General features: G+C 40.4%; 1 non-coding gene across 1 annotated transcript; it reads left to right on the top strand.

Annotated features, from left to right (window-relative positions):
* Positions 1 to 19,105: 19,105 nt before the first annotated feature.
* Positions 19,106 to 19,213, top strand: LOC130983646 (small nucleolar RNA R71). The gene has a single exon (XR_009087627.1). It is a non-coding gene; the product is annotated as a small nucleolar RNA R71 (small nucleolar RNA).
* The last annotated feature ends 533 nt before the right edge of the window (positions 19,214 to 19,746 follow it).

Genomic DNA, 19,746 nt, shown 5'->3' with positions numbered 1-19,746 from the left:
TGAAGGAGCAAGAGAAGCAGGGGCGTGAAATCCAAGAGATGAAACGCCAAAAGCTCTCCTCTCAAGCTGAGGGAGCATCCACTTCTCAAAATCAAGGTTGTTGAGTCCTAACTCTGTGAAAATCTCTATCATTAGGAGCCTATGTTTTTCGTTTTCTTTTGTTTTCCTTCCTATTTTTATTTTTTTATATATCTATATTTGAGTCTTGTTTTTAATTCATAATTGATAAAATTTATGCCTTAAAGTTATGAATGTCCTATGAATCCATCACCTCTCTTAAAAGAAAAATGCTTTAATCACAAAAGAACAAGAAGTACAGGATTTCGAAATTTATCTCTGAAACTAGTTGAATTAGTTTGATGTGGTGACAATACTTTTTGCTTTCTGAATGAATGCTTGAACAGTGCATATGTCTTTTGAATTTGTTGCTTTAAGAATGTTAAAATTGTTGGCTCTTGAAAGAATGATGGAAAAGGAGAACTGTTATTGAGGATCTAGAAAATCATCAAATTGATTCTTGAAGTAAGAAAAAGCAGTGAATACAAAAAAAAAAAAGAGAAGAAAAAGAAAAAGAAAAAAAAAGAGAAAGAAATAAAGTTGTGATCCAAGGCAATAAGAGTGTGCTTAAGAACCCTGGACACCTCTAATTGGGGACTTTAGCAAAGCTGAGTCACAATCTAAAAAGGTTCACCCAATTATGTGTCTGTGGCATGTATGTATCCGGTGGTAATACTGGAAGACAGAGTGCTTTGGGCCACAGCCAAGACTCATACACTGGCTATGTTCAAGACTCAATATACTTAACTAGGAGAATCAATAACACTATCTGAGTTCTGAGTTCTTATAGATGCCAATCATTCTGAACTTCAAAGGATAGAGTGAGATGCCAAAACTGTTCGGAGGCAAAAAGCTACTAGTCCCGCTCATCTAATTGGAGCTATGTTTCTTTGATATTTTGGAGTCTATAGTATATTCTCTTCTTTTTATCCTATTTTGATTTTCAGTTGCTTGGGGACAAGCAACAATTTAAGTTTGGTGTTGTGATGAGCGGATAATTTGTACGCTTTTTGGCATTGTTTTTAGTATGTTTTTAGTATCTTTTAGTTAGTTTTTAGTATATTTTTATTAGTTTTTAATTAAATTCACTTTTCTGGACTTTACTATGAGTTTGTGTGTTTTTCTGTGATTTCAGGTATTTTCTGACTGAAATTGAGGGTCCTGAGCAAAAATCTGATCCAGAGACTGAAAAGGACTGCAGATGCTGTTGGATTCTGACCTCCCTGCACTCGAAGTGGATTTTCTGGAGCTACAGAAGCCCAATTGGCGCGCTCTCAACGGCATTAGAAAGTAGACATCCTGGGCTTTCCAGCAATATATAATAGTCCATACTTTGCCCAAGATTTGATGGCCCAAACCGGCGCTCAAAGTCACCTACAGAAATTCCAGCGTTAAACGCCGGAACTGGCATAAAATTTGGAGTTAAACGCCCAAACTGGCATGAAAGCTGGCGTTTAACTCCAGAAAAGGTCTCTACACGAAATTCCTTCATTGCTCAGCCCAAGCACACACCAAGTGGGCCCGGAAGTGGATTTTTATGTCATTTACTCATCTTTGTAAACCTTAGGACACTAGTTTTCTATATATAGGACCTTTTACTATTGTATTTTCACCTTATGACCTCATAACATTTTTACACGTTTCTTCCCACAGTATGAGTCTCTAAACCCCATGGTTGGGGGTGAGGAGCTCTGCTGTGTCTTGATGGATTAATGCAATTATTACTGTTTCTTATTCAATCATGCTTGCTTCCATTCCAAGATAATACTTGTTCTTAATCCGGATGAATGTGATGATCCGTGACAATCATCATCATTCTCAACTATGAACATGTGCCTGACAACCACCTCTGTTCTATCTTAGATTGAGTAGTTATCTCTTGGATTCTTTAATCGGAATCTTCGTGGTATAAGCTAGAACTGATGGCGGCATTCAAGAGAATCCGGAAGGTCTAAACCTTGTCTGTGGTATTCTGAGTAGGATTCAATGACTGAATGACTGTGACGTGCTTCAAACTCCTGAGGGCGGGGCGTTAGTGACAGACGCAAAAGAATCACTGGATTCTATTCCGGCCTAATTGAGAACCGACAGATGGATAGCCGATGCTGTGACAGAGCATCAGGAACATATTTCCAATGAGAGGATGGGAGGTAGCCACTGACAACGGTGAAACCCTACATACAGCTTGCCATGGGAGGAGCCTGGCGTGTTTGATGAAGAAGACAGTAGGAAAGCAGAGATTCAGAAGATGGAGCATCTCCATAACCCCAACCTATTCTCCATTACTGCAAATCAAGTAACCATTTCATGTTCTGTTGCTTTTTACAATCAATCCTGATAATTCCTGATATCCTGACTAAGATTTACAAGATAACCATAGCTTGCTTCAAGCCGACAATCTCCGTGGGATCGACCCTTGCTCACGCAAGGTATTACTTGGACGACCCAGTGCACTTGCTGGTTAGTTGTGCGGAGTTGCAAAAGTGTGATTGCAATTTCGTGCAAGCTTCAGCAGGACATTGCATTCAAGAGCTAAATTGATGATGATCAATCAGCTTTGGTGATGATAAGAACATCACCTTGAAACATTAGAATTCATTCTTAAGAACTCTGAAGAAAAATAATACCTAATCTAAGCAACAAGATGAACCGTCAGTTGTCCATACTCAAACAATCCCCGGCAACGGCGCCAAAAACTTGGTGCGCGAAATTGTGATCACTACAACTTCACACAACTAACCAGCAAGTGCACTGGGGTCGTCCAAGTAATACCTTACGTGAGTAAGGGTCGATCCCACGGAGATTGTTGGTATAAAGCAAGCTATGGTCACCTTGTAAATCTCAGTCAGGCAGACTCAATTGGGTGTAGGTAATAAACGAAAAAAGCATAAAGATAAAGATAGAGATACTTATGTATATCATTGGTAAGAGCTTCAGATAAGCGAATGAAGATGCCTTCCCTTCCGTCTCTCTGCTTTCCTACTGTCTTCATCCAATCCTTCTTACTCCTTTCCATGGCAAGCTCGTGTAGGGTTTCACCGTTGTCAATGGCTACCTCCCATCCTCGCAGTGAAAGCTAATGCTCACGCACTCTGTCACAGTACGGCCAATCACCGGTTGGTTCCCGCTCCTAATGGAATAGAACCCATTGATTCTTTTGCGTTGTCACTACGCCCAGCAGGTTACAAGTTTGAAGCACGTCACAGTCATTCATCATTGAATCCTACTCAGAATACCACAGACAAGGTTAGACCTTCCGATTCTCTTGAATGCCGCCATCAGTTCTCGCCTATACCACGAAGACTCCGGTTAAAGAATCCAAGAGATATTCACTAGAGCCTTGATTGCTTGTAGAACAAGAATGGTTGTCAGTCACCTTGTTCATAAGTGAGAATGATGATGAGTGTCACGGATCATCACATTCATCAAGTTGGAGAACAAGTGATATCTTGGACAAAGAACAAGCGGAATTGAATAGAAGAACAATAGTAATTGCATTAATACTCGAGGTACAGCAGAGCTCCACACCTTAATCTATGGTGTGTAGAAACTCCACCGTTGAAAATACATAAGAACAAGAGTGATCATTGGTTTCGGCCCTAGAGAGGGAACCAGAAGAACCAAGATGAAAATACAATAGTAAAAGGTCCTATATATAGAAAACTAGTAGCCTAAGGTGTACAAAGATGAGTAAATGACATAAAAATCCACTTCCGGGCCCACTTGGTGTGTGCTTGGGCTGAGCAATGAAGTAATTTCGTGTAGAGACTCTTCTTGGAGTTAAACGCCAGCTTTTATGCCAGTTTGGGCGTTTAACTCCCATTTAGGTGCCAGTTCCGGCGTTTAACGCTGGAATTTCTGAGGGTGACTTTGAACGCTGGTTTGGGCCATCAAATCTTGGGCAAAGTATGGACTATTATATATTGCTGGAAAGCCCAGGATGTCTACTTTTTAACGCCATTGAGAGCGCGCCAATTGGGCTTCTGTAGCTCCAGAAAATCCACTTCGAGTGCAGGGAGGTCAGAATCCAACAGCATCTGCAGTCCTTTTGAGTCTCTGGATCAGATTTTTGCTCAGATCCCTCAATTTCAGCCAGAAAATACCTGAAATCACAGAAAAATACACAAACTCATAGTAAAGTCCAGAAAAGTGAATTTTAACTAAAAACTAATAAAAATATAATAAAAACTCAACTAAAACTACCAAAAACATACTAAAAACAATGCCAAAAAGCGTACAAATTATCCGCTCATCACAACACCAAACTTAAATTGTTGCTTGTCCTGAAGCAACTGAAAATCAAATAAGATAAAAAGAAGAGAATATACTATAGACTCCAAATTATCAATGAAACTAAGCTCCAAATTAGATGAGCGGTACTAGTAGCTTTTTGCCTCCGAACAGTTTTGGCATCTCACTTCATCCTTTGAAATTCAGAATGATTGGCTTCTTTAGGAACTCAAAATCCAGATAGTGTTATTGATTCTCCTAGTTAAGTATGATGATTCTTGAACACAGCTACTTATTGAGTCTTGGCCGTGGCCCAAAGCACTCTGTCTTCCAGTATTACCACCGGATACATACATGCCACAGACACATAATTGGGTGAACCTTTTCAGATTGTGACTCAGCTTTGCTAAAGTCCCCAATTAGAGGTGTCCAGGGTTCTTAAGCACACTCTTATTGCCTTGGATCACAACTTTATTTCTTTCTTTTTCTTTCTTTTTCTCTTTCTCCCTTTTTTTTTCGTTTTTCTCCTTCTTTTTCTCTTTTTTTTTTGTATTCACTACTTTTTCTTGCTTCAAGAATCATTTTTATGATTTTTTAGATCCTCAGTAACATGTCTCCTTTTTCATCATTCTTTCAAGAGCCAACAATTTTAACATTCATGAATCACAAATTCAAAAGACATGCACTGTTTAAGCATACATTCAGAAAACAAAAAGTATTGTCACCACATCAAACTAATTAAGCTAGTTTTAAAGATGAATTTGAAATCCTGTACTTCTTGTTCTTTTGTGATAAAAACAGTTTTCATTTAAGAAAGGTGATGGATTCATATTCATAGCTTTAAGGCATAGACACTAAGACACTAATGATCATAAGACACAAACATGGATAAACATAAAGCACTAAAATTCGAAAAACAGAAGAATAAAGAACAAGGAGATTAAAGAACGGGTCCACCTTAGTGATGGCGGCTCTTTATTCTTCTTGAAGATCCTATGGAGTGCTTGAGCTCCTTAATGTCTCTTCCTTGTCTTTGTTGCTCCTCTCTCATGATCCTTTGATCTTCTCCAATGTCATGGAGGAGGATGGAATGTTCTTGGTGCTCCACCCTTAGTTGTCCCATGTTAGAACTTAATTTTCCTAGGGAGGTGTTAATTTGCTCCCTGTAGTCTTGTGGAGGAAAGTGCGTCCCTTGAGGTATCTCAGGGATCTCTTGATGAGAGGGGTCTCTTGTTTGCTCCATCTTCTTCTTAGTGATGGGCTTGAGGTCATGCCTTCTCAGTTGAACCGGCTTTGGATGCCATAAATGGTTATGGAAAAACAAAAAGTAATGCTTTTACCACACCAAACTTAAAAGGTTTGCTCGTCCTCGAGCAAAAAGAAGAAAGAAGAGAGTAGAAGAAGAAGAAATAGAGGAGAGGGAGATGGCTTTGTGGTTAGGCCAAAAGGGGAAGAAGTAGTGGTTTGAATTTGGATGGTGAGGTAAGTGGGGTTTTATGGAGGTGAGTGGTGAAGAGAGAGATGGGATTTGATAGGTGAGGGGTTTGTGGGGATCCTGTGAGGTCCACAGATCCTTAGGTGTCAAGGAAAAGTCATCCCTGCACCAAATGTTGCTCAAAATCACGTTTTGAGTCATTTCTGGCGTTAAACGCCGGGCTGGTGCCCATTCCTGGCGTTTAACGCCAGGTTCTAACCCTTTTCTGGCGTTTAACGCCAGTCTGGTGCCCCTTTCTGGCGTTAAACGCCCAGAATGGTGCCAGACTGGGCGTTAAACGCCCAACTGCTAGCCTCACTGGCGTTTAAACGCCAGTGAGTTCTTCCTCCAGGGTGTGCTATTTTTCTTCCTGTTTTCATTCTATTTTTGCTTTTTCAATTGATTTTGTGACTTCTTATGATCATCAACCTACAAAAAACATAAAATAACAAAGGAAAATAGATAAAATATAATCATTGGGTTGCCTCCCAACAAGCGCTTCTTTAGTGTCAGTAGCTTGACAGAGGGCTCTCATGGAGCCTCACAGATACTCAGAGCAATGTTGGAACCTCCCAACACCAAACTTAGAGTTTGAATGTGGGGGTTCAACACCAAACTTAGAGTTTGGTTGTGGCCTCCCAACACCAAACTTAGAGTTTGACTGTGGGGGCTCTGTTTGACTCTGATTTGAGAGAAGCTCTTCATGCTTCCTCTCCATGGTGATAGAGGGATATCCTTGAGTCTTAAACACAAAGGATTCTTCATTCATTTGAATGATCAATTCACCTTCATCAACATCAATCACAGCCTTTGCTGTGGCTAGGAAGGGTCTGCCAAGGATGATAGATTCATCCATGCACTTCCCAGTCTCTAGGACTATGAAATCAGTAGGAATGTAATGGTCTTCAACTTTCACCAAAACATCTTCTACAAGTCCATGAGCTTGTTTTCTTGAGTTGTCTGCCATCTCTAGTGAGATTCTTGCAGCTTGTACCTTAAAGATCCCTAGCTTCTCCATTACAGAGAGAGGCATGAGGTTCACACTTGACCCTAAATCACACAGGGCCTTCTTGAAGGTCATGGTGCCTATGGTACAAGGTATGGAAAACTTCCCAGGATCTTGTTTCTTTTGAGGTAATTTCTGCCTAGACAAGTCATCCAGTTCTTTGGTGAGCAAAGGGGGTTTATCCTCCCAAGTCTCATTTCCAAATAACTTGTCATTTAGCTTCATGATTGCTCCAAGATATTTAGCAACTTGCTCTTCAGTGATATACTCATCCTCTTCAGAGGAAGAATACTCATCAGAGCTCATGAATGGCAGAAGTAAGTCCAATGGAATCTCTATGGTCTCATCTTGAGCCTCAGATTCCCATGGTTCCTCATTGGGGAACTCATTAGAGGCCAGTGGACGTCCAGTGAGGTCTTCCTCAGTGGCATCCTCTGCCTCTTCTTCCTTCCAGAATTCGGCCATGTTGATGGCCTTGCACTCTCCCTTTGGATTTTCTTCTGTATTACTTGGGAGAGTACTAGGAGGGAGTTCAGTAACTTTCTCACTCAGCTGACCCACTTGTCCTTCCAAATTCCTAATGGAGGACCTTGTTTCAGTCATGAAACTTTGAGTGGTCTTTATTAGATCAGAGACCATTGTTGCTAAGTCAGAAGTACACTGCTTAGAACTCTCTGTCTGTTGCTGAGAAGATGATGGAAAAGGCTTGCCATTGCTAAACCTGTTTCTTCCACCATTATTGTTATTGAAACCTTGTTGAGGTCTCTCTTGATTCTTCCACGAGAAATTTGGGTGATTCCTCCATGAAGAATTGTAGGTGTTTCCATAGGGTTCTCCTAGGTAATTCACCTCTTCCATTGAAGGATTCGCAGGATCATAAGCTTCTTCCTCAGATGAAGCTTCCTTAGTACTGCCAGGTGTATTTTGCATTCCAGACAGACTTTGAGAAATCAAATTGACTTGTTGAGTCAATATCTTGTTCTGAGCCAGTATGGCATTCAGAGTGTCAATCTCAAGAACTCCTTTCTTCTGACTAGTCCCATTGTTCACAGGATTCCTTTCAGAAGTGTACATGAATTGGTTATTTGCAACCATTTCAATTAGTTCCTGAGCCTCTGTAGGCGTCTTCTTCAGATGAAGAGATCCTCCAGCAGAGCTATCCAAGGACATCTTGGATAGTTCAGAGAGACCATCATAGAAAATACCTATGATGCTCCATTCAGAAAGCATGTCTGAGAGACATCTTCTGATTAATTGTTTGTATCTTTCCCAAGCTTCATAGAGGGATTCTCCATCCTTCTGTCTGAAGGTTTGGACTTCCACTCTAAGCTTACTCAATTTTTGAGGTGGAAAGAACTTTGCCAAGAAGGCATTGACTAGCTTTTCCCATGAGTCCAGGCTTTCTTTAGGTTGTGAGTCCAACCATGTCCTAGCTCTGTCTCTTACAGCAAAAGGGAATAGCATAAGTCTGTAGACCTCAGGGTCTACCCCATTAGTCTTGACAGTGTCACAGATTTGCAAGAACTCAGCCAAAAACTGATGAGGATCTTCCAATGGAAGTCCATGAAACTTGCAATTCTGTTGCATTAGAGAAACTAATTGAGGCTTAAGCTCAAAGTTGTTTGCTCCAATGGCAGGGATAGAGATGCTTCTCCCATAAAAGTTGGGAGTAGGTGCAGTAAAGTCACCCAGCACTTTCCTTGCATTGTTTGCATTATTGTTGTTTTCGGCTGCCATGTCTTCTTTTTGTTTAAAGATTTCTGTTAGGTCCTCTACAGAGAGTTGTGCCTTAGCTTCTCTTAGCTTTCGCTTCAAGGTCCTTTCAGGTTCAGGGTCAGCTTCAACAAGAATGCCTTTGTCTTTGTTCCTGCTCATATGAAAGAGAAGAGAACAAGAAAATGTGGAATCCTCTATGTCACAGTATAGAGATTCCTTTAGGTGTCAGAGGAAAAGAAAGGTAGAAGACAGAAGTAGAAAATTCGAACTTGTCCAAGAAGAGGGAGTTCGAATTTTTACATGAAGGAATAGTGTTAGTCCATAAATAGAAGGATGTGAGAAGAAGGGAAGTGATTTTCGAAAATTAAGTAGAAGATTTTGAAAACATTTTTGAAAAACATTACTTAATTTTCGAAAATGAAAGTGGGAAAGAAATAAAGTGATTTTTGAAAAAGATTTTGAAATTAGAAATTAAAAAGATTTGATTGAAAACTATTTTGAAAAAGATGTGGTTAAGAAGATATGATTGGTTTAAAAAAATGTGATTGAGAAAATATGATTTGAAAACAATTTTAAAAGATATGATTTGAAAACAATTTGAAAAGATATGATTTTAAAAATTAATGACTTGCCTAACAAGAAAAGATATGATTCAAACATAAAACCTTCCTCAACAGAAAAGGCAAAAAATGTTCAATCAAATCATTAATTGTTAGTAAGTATCTTTGAAAAAGGAAAGAAATTAATTTTGAAAGCATTTGATTGAAAAGATATGATTTGAAAAAGATTTGATTTTGAAAAACTTTGAAAACTTGAAAAAAAATTTGATTTGAAAACAAAATCTTCCCCCTTGTGCCATCCTGGCGTTAAACGCCCAGAATGGTGCACATTCTGGCGTTTAACGCCCAAACCTATACCTTTTTGGGCGTTAAACGCCCAACCAGGCACCCTGGCTGGCGTTTAAACGCCAGTCTGTCTTCTTCACTGGGCATTTTTGAATGCTCAGCTTTTTCTGTGTGATTCCTCTGCAGTATGTTCTGAATCTTCAATTCTCTGTATTATTGACTTGAAAAGACACAAATTAAAAATATTTTTGGATTTTTAATAATGAGGAACAATCAAAATGCAACTAAATAACAATGCATGCAAGACACCAAACTTAGCAGTTTGTATACTACTGACACTAACAAGATGAGAATGCATATGAGAAACAACAAAACACTCAAGTCAATAGAATTCAAAGATCAAAACAAGGAAATCATCAAGAACAACTTGAAGATTAGTGAAGACACATGCATAAATTCGAAAAATGCAAGAAAAACAGAAACATGCAATTGACACCAAACTTAAGATGAGACTCTAGACTTAAACAAGAAATATTTTTGGATTTTATGATTTTGTAAATTTTTTTTTTGTGCTTTTTCGAAAATTAATTGAAAAGGAAAATAAAGGTATCAAAATTCTTAATGAGAATCCCAGGAATCATGCAATGTTAGTCTAAAGCTTTAGTCTAAAGGAATTAGACATGGCCGGCCAAGCTTCAGCAGGACATTGCATTCAAGAGCTAAATTGATGATGATCAATCAGCTTTGGTGATGATAAGAACATCACCTTGAAACACTAGAATTCATTCTTAAGAACTCTGAAGAAAAATAATACCTAATCTAAGCAACAAGATGAACCGTCAGTTGTCCATACTCAAACAATCCCCGGCAACGGCGCCAAAAACTTGGTGCACGAAATTGCAATCACACTTTTGCAACTCCGCACAACTAACCAGCAAGTGCACTGGGTCGTCCAAGTAATACCTTGCGTGAGCAAGGGTCGATCCCACGGAGATTGTCGGCTTGAAGCAAGCTATGGTTATCTTGTAAATCTTAGTCAGGATATCAGGAATTATCAGGATTGATTGTAAAAAGCAACAGAACATGAAATGGTTACTTGATTTGCAGTAATGGAGAATATGTTGGGGTTATGGAGATGCTCCATCTTCTGAATCTCTGCTTTCCTACTGTCTTCTTCATCAAACACGCCAGGCTCCTCCCATGGCAAGTTGTATGTAGGGTTTCACCGTTGTCAGTGGCTACCTCCCATCCTCTCATTGGAAATACGTTCCTGATGCTCTGTCACAGCATCGGCTATCCATCTGTCGGTTCTCAATTAGGCCGGAATAGAATCCAGTGATTCTTTTGCGTCTGTCACTAACGCCCCGCCCTCAGGAGTTTGAAGCACGTCACAGTCATTCAGTCATTGAATCCTACTCAGAATACCACAGACAAGGTTTAGACCTTCCGGATTCTCTTGAATGCCGCCATCAGTTCTAGCTTATACCACGAAGATTTCGATTAAAGAATCCAAGAGATAACTACTCAATCTAAGATAGAACAGAGGTGGTTGTCAGGCACATGTTCATAGTTGAGAATGATGATGATTGTCATGGATCATCACATTCATCCGGATTAAGACAAGTATTATCTGGAAGAAGCAAGCATGATTGAATAAGAAACAGTAATAATTGCATTAATCCATCAAGACACAGCAGAGCTCCTCACCCCCAACCATGGGGTTTAGAGACTCATACTGTGGGAAGAAACGTGTAAAAATGTTATGAGGTCATAAGGTGTAGATACAATGTCAAAAGATCCTATTAATAGTAAACTAGTGTCCTAAGGTTTACAGAAATGAGTAAATGACAGAAAAATCCACTTCCGGGCCCACTTGGTGTGTGCCTGGGCTGAGCAATGAAGGAATTTCGTGTAGAGACCTTTTCTGGAGTTAAACGCCAGCTTTTATGCCAGTTTGGGCGTTTAACTCCCATTTAGGTGCCAGTTCCGGCGTTTAACGCTGGAATTTCTGAGGGTGACTTTGAACGCTGGTTTGGGCCATCAAATCTTGGGCAAAGTATGGACTATTATATATTGCTGGAAAGCCCAGGATGTCTACTTTCCAACGCCGTTGAGAGCGCGCCAATTGGGCTTCTATAGCTCCAGAAAATCCACTTCGAGTGCAGGGAGGTCAGAATCCAACAGCATCTGCAGTCCTTTTCAGTCTCTGGATCATTTTTGCTCAGGACCCTCAATTTCATCAGAAATACCTGAAATCACAGAAAAACACAAACTCATAGTAAAAGTCCAGAAAAGTGAATTTTAATTAAAAACTAATAAAAATATACTAAAAACTAACTAAAAGATACTAAAAACATACTAAAAACAATGCCAAAAAGTGTACAAATTATCCGCTCATCACATATTCACTCCTCATTCTTGAAACCCTAAATTTACAATCTCCATAACCAATAATAAGAACATACTTCCCTGCATTTCCTTGAGAAGACGACCCGAGGTTTAAATACTTCGGTTATCAATTTATTTAGGGGTTTGTTACTTGTGACAACCAAAACGTTTGCACGAAGGAATTTCTGTTGGTTTAGAATCTATATCTACAACGCAACTATTTTTATAAAATTCTTTACTAGCAAAAATCCCTAACGTCAAAATGGCGCCGTTGCCGGGGAATTGCAAACGTGTGCCTTATTATTGGTTATTGTAAATATTTTTCAAAAAAAAAAATATTTTTCTTTTACTTGTTTATTTGTTTCTTCTCTTCCCTTTTATTTCTGACATCTATTATGAATTCTCACCCCTCTCGCTTTGAGTTTGGTTCTAATTTTGTTGCAAGGAATGGAAGCTATAACAGGACTATGCATCAAGGTCTAAGCAATCAAAGATAGATGGAGCCACAAGGATCTGATCACCCTTTTAGGCAACAACATCCTCCTAGATATCATGGACAAAGACCATTTTACAATGCATGCCCAACTGATAGATTTGATGGACCGCCTTGTAGTTACCAACAAGCCCCACCCTATGCTCAGAGACCATCCTTCCAACACAGTCCCAATCCACCATACTCACAAGCTTCTCTTCACCATTCGCCACTATATGATCGTTGTCCGCCCCAACGCCAATTCAATCACTCCCAAGAACCACCACTCTCCTACAAACCATGTTCATATCCATCAAGCCAAGAATCACAGGTTCGCTTCGAAGAATCAGTAAACCAATTCAATACAACCCTTCATCAACTGGAGCAAGCAATAAATCAACTATCTTCCAGACATTCAGCCACTCAACAGACTCCCATGGCTTTATGTGGAGAATCTAATGAAGAATGTACTGTGAAGAAGACACAAGAAACTCCAGTGGACAGCATAGAGCATAACTTCGTACTGGAACAAGTAGAGGAAGCTGTCATTATAGAAGAAGAAGAATTGGTTGAAGATTTAGGAGATGCTAAACCTCCATGGGAATACAGAGTCATGGAAGACCCCGTCAAAGATGTTACAACTGACGCTAAAGAGGATGTTGCACAGCCTCCAATGCAGATATCTTATGAAGAACTGGACGGAGTAGCTCAAGACGCATGTTTCTTTGATGATGATAGTCACCAGTCAAGTCCTCCCCGTGATGAACTTGCATCCGCAAGTGAATCCTTTGAGATAAAAGAATCTTCCCCAAGTGAATACGAAGATGATGCAGAGGTCGACTTTTCTCAACCTCCTGTTTATGACTCAAGTGATGAGGAAGATATGGAAGACTCTGACCAGGACACGGCTGGAATGGAAAAGGTTTGCAAGGAAGTGGAGGAATTCACTGAAGACCACAAGGGAGTAGATCTTGCGGAACCGCTAGAAACACTGATCCCAAGGCCATTACCACCCAATACAGACTCCAAGTGGGTAAAATCCTTAGTTTTTATCTTTATTTTTCCACTTGAATACGGTGTACTTGAAATAGATGGCCAGCTTAGAGCTCTCTACGACTTTAAGAGAAAAAGGGAAATGACTCGCACCCAGAGCTGGTATGCAAGATCCAATGAGGTTTTGCACTTCAATTTGAGGTGCAGAAGTTGGTGTCAAGCTCACTTGTCAGAAAATGTTTGGTCATCTTGGTGAGAATCTAATTTCCAAACCGCCCGGATGGAAAAGTATATATCAAAACAAAGGCGGATTTGGAACCAAAGTTTGGGATCCTGGAAAATACTCCGATATTCATCACCTCGGGAGTCTGAAAATCTGTTTGAAGCTGCTCAGAAGCTTCACATGCCTAGTTTGGGACCCCGGAGGTTATTGGCATTCCAAGCATTGGTGGAGATTTCTGGACGAATTCAAGCACAAGCCACCATAACAAGAAGCTCATCCAATGTCCAACTTAAGGACTTTAACTAAAAGTGCTAGGTGGGAGACAACCCACCATGGTATGATCGTCCCTTTTTCAGTTTTCATTTTTGTCTATTTTGTTTATTTTTAAGTTTTGATTGAACCTGGAATTTTGCATAACATTTATTGCATCTACATTTTGGTGCGCGAAATTGTGATCACTACAACTTCACACAACTAACCAGCAAGTGCACTGGGTCGTCCAAGTAATACCTTACGTGAGTAAGGGTCGATCCCACGGAGATTGTTGGTATGAAGCAAGCTATGGTCACCTTGTAAATCTCAGTCAGGCAGACTCAATTGGGTATAGTGATAAACGAATAAAGCATAAAGATAGTGATACTTATGTAATTCATTGGTAGGAACTTCAGATAAGCGCATGAAGATGCCTTCCCTTCCGTCTCTCTGCTTTCCTACTGCCTTCATCCAATCCTTCTTACTCCTTTCCATGGCAAGCTCATGTAGGGTTTCACCGTTGTCAATGGCTACCTCCCATCCTCTCATTGAAAACAATTGCATATGCTCTGGTCACAGCATAGCGAAATTCATCTGTCGGTTCTCAATCAGACCGGAATAGAATCCAATGATTCTTTTGGCGTCTGTCACTAACGCCCCGCCCTCAGGAGTTTGAAGCACGTCACAGTCATTCAGTCATTGAATCCTACTCAGAATACCACAGACAAGGTTAGACCTTCCGGATTCTCTTGAATGCCGCCATCAGGTCCTGCCTATACCACGAAGATTCCGATTAAAGAATCCAAGAGATATTCACTAAGCCTCAGATGCGTATAGAACAAGAGTGGTTGTCAGTCACTTTGTTCATGAGTGAGAATGGTGATGGGCGTCAATCATCACCTTCATCATGTTGAAGAACAGGTGATATCTTGGACAAAGAACAAGCGGAATTGAATAGAAGAACAATAGTAATTGCATTAATACTCGAGGTACAGCAGAGCTCCACACCTTAATCTATGGTGTGTAGAAACTCCACCGTTGAAAATACATAAGCATAAGGTCTAGGCATGGCCGAATGGCCAGCCTCCCAAAGAGGGTTCAATCATCAAAACATGATCAAAAGATAGATTAAAAATACAATAGTAAAAGGTCCTATATATAGAAAACTAGTAGCCTAGGGTGTACAGAGATGAGTAAATGACATAAAAATCCACTTCCGGGCCCACTTGGTGTGTGCTTGGGCTGAGCAATGAAGCATTTTCGTGTAGAGACTCTTCTTGGAGTTAAACGCCAGCTTTTATGCCAGTTTGGGCGTTTAACTCCCATTTAGGTGCCAGTTCCGGCGTTTAACGCTGGATTTCTTGAGGTGACTTTGAATGCCGGTTTGGGCCATCAATCTTGGGCAAAGTATGGACTATCATATTGCTGGAAAGCCCAGGATGTCTACTTTCCAATGCCGTTGAGAGCGCGCCAATTGGGCTTCTGTAGCTCCAGAAAATCCACTTCGAGTGCAGGGAGGTCAGAATCCAACAGCATCTGCAGTCTTTTTCAGTCTCTGAATCAGATTTTTGCTCAGATCCCTCAATTTCAGCCAGAAAATACCTGAAATCACAGAAAAACACACAAACTCTAGTAAAGTCCAGAAAAGTGAATTTTAACTAAAAAATATAAAAATAATAAAAACTCAACTAAAACTACCAAAAACATACTAAAAACAATGCCAAAAAGCGTACAAATTATCCGCTCATCACAACACCAAACTTAAATTGTTGCTTGTCCTCAAGCAACTGAAAATCAAATAAGATAAAAAGAAGAGAATATACTATAGACTCCAAATTATCAATGAAACTAAGCTCCAAATTAGATGAGCGGGACTAGTAGCTTTTTGCCTCCGAACAGTTTTGGCATCTCACTCTATCCTTTGAAATTCAGAATGATTGGCTTCTTTAGGAACTCGGAATCCAGATAGTGTTATTGATTCTCCTAGTTAAGTATGATGATTCTTGAACACAGCTACTTATTGAGTCTTGGCCGTGGCCCAAAGCACTCTGTCTTCCAGTATTACCACCGGATACATACATGCCACAGACACATAATTGGGTGAACCTTTTCAGATTGTGACTCAGCTTTGCTAAAGTCCCCAATTAGAGGTGTCCAGGGTTCTTAAGCACACTCTTATTGCCTTGGATCACAACTTTATTTCTTTCTTTTTTTCTTTTTTTCTTTTTCTTTTTCTTTCCCCCCTTTTTTTTTCGTTTTTCTCCTTCTCTCTTTTTTTTTTTTTTTGAATTCACTGCTTTTTCTTGCTTCAAGAATCATTTTTATGATTTTTCAGATCCTCAGTAACATGTCTCCTTTTTCATCATTCTTTCAAGAGCCAACAATTTTAACATTCATGAACCACAAATTCAAAAGACATATGCACTGTTTAAGCATACATTCAGAAAACAACAAGTATTGTCACCACATCAAACTAATTAAGCTAGTTTTAAAGATGAATTTGAAATCCTGTACTTCTTGTTCTTTTGTGATAAAAACAGTTTTCATTTAAGAAAGGTGATGGATTCATATTCATAGCTTTAAGGCATAGACACTAAGACACTAATGATCATAAGACACAAACATGGATAAACATAAAGCATAATTTTCGAAAAACAGAAAAGCAAAGAACAAGGAGATTAAAGAACGGGTCCACCTTAGTGATGGAGGCTCTTTCTTTCTCTTGAAGATCCTATGGAGTGCTTGAGCTCCTCAATGTCTCTTCCTTGTCTTTGTTGCTCCTCTCTCATGATCCTTTGATCTTCTCTAATTTCATGGAGGAGGATGGCATGTTCTTGGTGCTCCACCCTTAGTTGTCCCATGTTGGAACTTAATTCTCCTAGGGAGGTGTTTAGTTGCTCCCAATAGTCTTGTGGAGGAAAGTGCATCCCTTGAGATATCTCAGGGATCTCTTGATGAGAGGGGTCTCTTGTTTGCTCCATCTTCTTCTTAGTGATGGGCTTGAGGTCATGCCTTCTCAGTTGAACCGGCATTGGATGCCATAAATGGTTATGGAAAAACAAAAAGCAATGCTTTTACCACACCAAACTTAAAAGGTTTGCTCGTCCTCGAGCAAAAGAAGAAAGAAGAGAGTAGAAGAAGAAGAAATGGAGGAGAGGGAGATGGCCTTGTGGTTAGGCCAAAAGGGGAAGAAGTTGTGTTTTATGAAGGATGGATGTGAGTGGTGAAGAGAAAGAGATGTTGAGGTGATTGGTGAATGGGTGAAGAAGAAGAGAGAGTGGTGGGGTTGTTTGGGGATCCTGTGGGGTCCACAGATCCTGAGGTGTCAAGGAAAAGTCATCCCTGCACCAAATGGCAATCAAAATCACGTTTTGTGCCAAATCTGGCGTTAAACGCCGGGCTGGTGCCCATTTCTGGCGTTTAACGCCAGGTTCTAGCCCTTTCCTGGCGTTTAACGCCAGTCTGGTGCCCCTTTCTGGCGTTAAACGCCCAGAATGGTGCCAGACTGGGCGTTAAACGCCCAACTGCTAGCCTCACTGGCGTTTAAACGCCAGTGAGTTCTTCCTCCAGGGTGTGCTGTTTTTCTTCCTGTTTTTCATTCTGTTTTTGCTTTTTCAATGGATTTTGTGACTTCTTATGATCATCAACCTACAAAAAACATAAAATAACAAAGAGAAATATATAAAATATAATCATTGGGTTGCCTCCCAACAAGCGCTTCTTTAATGTCAGTAGCTTGACAGAGGGCTCTCATGGAGCCTCACAGATACTCAGAGCAATGTTGGAACCTCCCAACACCAAACTTAGAGTTTGAATGTGGGGGTTCAACACCAAACTTAGAGTTTGGTTGTGGCCTCCCAACACCAAACTTAGAGTTTGACTGTGGGGGCTCTGTTTAACTCTGATTTGAGAGAAGCTCTTCAAGCTTTCTCTCCATGGTGACAGAGGGATATCCTTGAGCCTTAAACCCAAAGGATTCTTCATTCACTTGAATGATTAGTTCACCTCTATCAACATCAATCACAGCCTTTGCTGTGGCTAGGAAGGGTCTGCCAAGGATGATGGATTCATCCATGCACTTCCCAGTCTCTAGGACTATGAAGTCAGTAGGGATGTAATGGTCTTTAACTTTTACCAGAACATTCTCTACAAGTCCATGAGCTTGTTTTCTTGAGTTGTCTGCCATCTCTAGTGAGATTCTTGCAGCTTGTACCTCAAAGATCCCTAGCTTCTCCATTACAGAGAGGGGCATGAGGTTCACACTTGACCCTAAGTCACACAGAGCCTTCTTGAAGGTCATGGTGCCTATGGTACAAGGTATGGAAAACTTCCCAGGATCTTGTCTCTTTTGAGGTAATTTCTGCCTAGACAAGTCATCCAGTTCTTTGGTGAGCAAGGGAGGTTCATCTTCCCAAGTCTCATTTCCAAATAACTTGTCATTTAGCTTCATGATTGCTCCAAGATATTTAGCAACTTGCTCTTCAGTGACATACTCATCCTCTTCAGAGGAAGAATACTCATCAGAGCTCATGAAAGGCAGAAGTAAGTCCAATGGAATCTCTATGGTCTCATTTTGAGCCTCAGATTCCCATAGTTCCTCATTGGGGAACTCAGAGGAGGTTGGTGCACGCCCATTGAGGTCTTCCTCAGTGGCGTCCACCTCCTCTCTTTCCTCTCCATATTCAGCCATGGTTATGGCTTTGCACTCTCCTTTTGGATTTTCTTCTGTATTACTTGGGAGAGTACTAGGAGGGAGTTCAGTAACTTTCTTGCTCAGCTGACCCACTTGTCCTTCCAAATTTCTGATGGAGGACCTTGTTTCATTCATGAAACTTTGAGTGGTTTTGATTAGATCAGAGACCATTGTTGCTAAGTCAGAGGTATTCTGCTTAGAACTCTCTGTCTGTTGCTGAGAAGATGATGGAAAAGGCTTGTTATTGCTAAACCTGTTTCTTCCACCATTATTGTTATTGAAACCTTGTTGAGGTCTCTCTTGATTCTTCTATGAGAAATTTGGGTGATTTCTCCATGAAGAGTTATAGGTGTTTCCATAGGGTTCTCCTAGGTAATTCACCTCTTCCATTGAAGGGTTCTCAGGATCATAAGCTTCTTCCTCAGATGAAGCTTCCTTAGTACTGCCAGGTGCATTTTGCATTCCAGACAGACTTTGAGAAATCAAATTGACTTGTTGAGTCAATATCTTATTCTGAGCCAGTATGGCTTTCAGAGCATCAATCTCAAGAACTCCTTTCTTCTGACTTGTCCCATTGTTCACAGGATTCCTTTCAGAAGTGTACATGAATTGGTTATTTGCAACCATTTCAATGAGCTCTTGAGCTTCTGTAGGCGTCTTCTTCAGATGAAGAGATCCTCCAGCAGAGCTTTCCAAAGACATCTTGGATAGTTCAGAGAGACCATCATAGAAAATACCTATGATGCTCCATTCAGAAAGCATGTCTGAGGGACATTTTCTGATTAATTGTTTGTATCTTTCCCAAGCTTCATAGAGGGATTCTCCATCCTTCTGTCTGAAGGTTTGGACTTCCACTCTAAGCTTACTCAATTTTTGAGGTGGAAAGAACTTTGCCAAGAAGGCATTGACTAGCTTTTCCCAAGAGTCCAGGCTATCCTTAGGTTGAGAGTCCAACCATATTCTAGCTCTGTCTCTTACAGCAAAAGGGAATAGCATCAGTCTGTAGACCTCAGGGTCAACCCCATTAGTCTTGACTGTGTCACAGATTTGCAAGAATTCAGCTAAGAACTGATGAGGATCTTCCAATGGAAGTCCATGGAACTTGCAATTCTGTTGCATTAGAGAAACTAACTGAGGCTTAAGCTCAAAGTTGTTTGCTCCAATGGCAGGGATAGAGATGCTTCTCCCATAGAAATTGGGAGTAGGTGCAGTAAAGTCACCCAGCACCTTCCTTGCATTGTTGGCATTGTTGTTGTTTTCGGCTGCCATGGGTTCTTCTTCCTTGAAGAATTCGGTAAGGTCCTCATCAAAGAGTTGAGCCTTAGCTTCTCTTAGCTTTTACTTCAAGGTCCTTTCAGGTTCAGGGTCAGCTTCAACAAGAATGCCTTTGTCTTTGT

Source organism: Arachis stenosperma, chromosome 5, assembly GCF_014773155.1.
Source record: "Arachis stenosperma cultivar V10309 chromosome 5, arast.V10309.gnm1.PFL2, whole genome shotgun sequence".
In the NCBI taxonomy this organism is placed as follows: domain Eukaryota; kingdom Viridiplantae; phylum Streptophyta; class Magnoliopsida; order Fabales; family Fabaceae; genus Arachis; species Arachis stenosperma.
This window is presented reverse-complemented; position numbering and strand designations above follow the sequence as displayed.